Genomic DNA, 3,140 nt, shown 5'->3' on the forward strand with positions numbered 1-3,140 from the left:
AGACAGACAGACAGACAGACAGACAGACAGACAGACAGACAGACAGACAGACAGAAGGATTGTATGCTAGCGACAGGGGGTTTCCGCCGACTGTGTTTTGCTCACTGTCAATCAAGCGGAGAGAATCCATGATGAGATTACAGCCGATTTATTCATTGTCGCCCTTCGCGTGGCCTGTCTTGTAACGACTCAAGCACAGCGCACACCTGTTCGGAACAGTCGGACGTGAAAGATCGAATCAGAGCAGAACAATCCCATTCACCAAAGCTCACATATCAAAAGTGAAGACTGGCATAAATATCATGAATTCGTCTTCATCTTTTAAAAACAGCAACCCAAAACATTCCGTATCAAGGAGACTCCGACCATCTGCCAATCTCACTACCTCTTCCTAGTTTTGCCATACATCAAGGAACACGGTGGAAAGGTCTACATTATAGTACTTTTGTTTTAATTGTTAGTTTTAACTTTAGTTACAGTTTTACGGCACTTGCAACATAATATGTGCGTCATATAAGGCCGAAGATCAGCGGTGTTACAAGACGGTGATATACAAAGAAAAAAAGGAGGAGAGATGAAGTAAATAAGAGTTTGGCACGAAACAAGGCGCAGACCACACCAGAGCACCCGCCAAACGCCCACTAATGTGAGAGTACTTATCATCATACTTCTCTCAAGGTAAACATCTCTCTCAAACTGTCCTAGACTGGTACCACTGTGTACTCTACATCACATCCAGCAAGCGATGAAAAACTGAATGGCGGACTTTCCAAAGATCGAATCCGACAAATTCTGCACAATCGGATCGGACGTTGAGTGTTCAAGCCACTTTAGCCCGTCAGCGGCCGTCTCCGCTCGCTGTATCACCCAGGCGCTAAGCTACGCTAGCGTTAATTGATTGCGCAATGTGTTGTTGTTTTGAAGCAAGAGGCGCGGATTCCGCCTGCTTTGCCGTCGTCCGGAGTCTTTTCTCCCGCCGAGAAGTTAGCCCGAGCCGTGGGGCGACATGACAGGGAAAAACAAAGGGTGTAACAAATATAACAACACGTCCTGACGCCAGGAACTCCGCGCGGACCAATCATGGGAAGGCGGAGAACACAAAGATCAGTCAATGACCGCGTGGCTACTCGAAGGCCTGGCGTTATTTTCCGATCCAATCTGCTCGACAGAGTCCAATACGTAATCTCGTTTTCCGGATTTATTCTGTTCTGCCGTCACAGCGAAGGTCTGAAGGCAATAACAACAACAGCAACAAGTATCGGCTTATCCATATAAAAAAACAAAACAAAACAAAGCCAAAAATATCGCAACCAAAAAACGTCAACACTAGCGACAGTGCGAAGGAATAATCAATATTGTAAAGACACAGGTGGAGAGCAGAGGTGGACACGTTCCGACTGCAGTGACCCCAACACAGCGGACAAGCAAGTAAATATTGTAAAGACACAGGTGGAGAGCAGAGGTGGACACGTTCCGACTGCAGTGACCCCAACACAGCGGACAAGCAAGTAAATATTGTAAAGACACAGGTGGAGAGCAGAGGTGGACACGTTCCGACTGCAGTGACCCCAACACAGCGGACAAGCAAGTAAATATTGTAAAGACACAGGTGGAGAGCAGAGGTGGACACGTTCCGACTGCAGTGACCCCAACACAGCGGACAGGCAAGTGAATATTGTAAAGACACAGGTGGAGAGCAGAGGTGGACACGTTCCGACTGCAGTGACCCCAACACAGCGGACAAGCAAGTAAATATTGTAAAGACACAGGTGGAGAGCAGAGGTGGACACGTTCCGACTGCAGTGACCCCAACACAGCGGACAAGCAAGTAAATATTGTAAAGACACAGGTGGAGAGCAGAGGTGGACACGTTCCGACTGCAGTGACCCCAACACAGCGGACAAACAAGTGAATATTGTAAAGACACAGGTGGAGAGCAGAGGTGGACACGTTCCGACTGCAGTGACCCCAACACAGCGGACAAGCAAGTAAATATTGTAAAGACAGCAAAGCCAGCCAAAACTAACAACAAGTCAGCCAGAAAGGGCCAATGACAGCTCACCACACACTACAACGATTTCCACGAAACAACAGCCATCTTAACAACAACAACAACAACAACAACAACAATAACAACAACAACAACAACACCAGTAACAACAAAACAAAACAGCAAATACAATAGCAGTATAGTCAACAACAGTAACAACAAAAACACCACCACCAACAACAAGAACGCTAACAGTAACAACACAAAACACCGACAACATTTCAACAATACAATAACAGCATCACCAGCAAGAAGAGCTACTGCCTCGCTCCACGAAAAGTCAAACTACGTAACTTTCGAACAGGAAGACAATCACTTCAGCACAGCCACACCGTCACAACACTTGCACACAACAATACATTAAGATACTTCCTACTTCGCTCACGAGAATCCTCGCCATCCTGCACTGTCTCGGAGCCCCGGGCCCCAGAACTTGACTCAAACAACCGTTTGTTACCCCAGAACTTGACTCAAACAACCGTTCGTCGCCAGCTGTTTTGCCACACACTGGACCCTCCCCCACACTCATCTAGACCAGGGGATAACGTGATACCCGGGCCTAACCACAGAACACGCAACAAAGACAGTCAAAAACGTCAATTGTATTAACAGTGGATTCCCTGAAGGCACAGCCCTGAGCCAATGTCGACCCAAGAGAAAAAAACAATTAGGTCTAACCTAACAGGGAAGCAGACACTCTGCATCCATGTCTTTTTAACGTTTGCGATGTTTCAGGTGGGTGTTCTTAGTTGTTTTTTTAAGGCGTTGTCGACACAGTTTGGTCATCATGCGCAAGTCATAGTTTTAGTTTACGACAACACGCGAGTCACAGGTTTAAGTTTACGACAACACGCGAGTCACAGGTTTAAGTTTACGACTACACGCGAGTCACAGGTTTAAGTTTACGACTACACGCGACGTTGTCCGCCCCAGTCCGAGTCGTAACACGCTCCGTCAAGCGAGGAATTGCTGGGACTGAAGTAACACAAGACCGTCTTACTGTCTTGCTGTCTTGCCGCGGCGGGCCTCACAGGCAAGCGAGACGGCCATTAATTTTCGACGCAGAGCTAAGCAAAATGAAGACATTTTT

The sequence above is a fragment of the Aplysia californica genome, unplaced genomic scaffold, assembly GCF_000002075.1.
Source record: "Aplysia californica isolate F4 #8 unplaced genomic scaffold, AplCal3.0 scaffold01449, whole genome shotgun sequence".
Taxonomy (NCBI): domain Eukaryota; kingdom Metazoa; phylum Mollusca; class Gastropoda; order Aplysiida; family Aplysiidae; genus Aplysia; species Aplysia californica.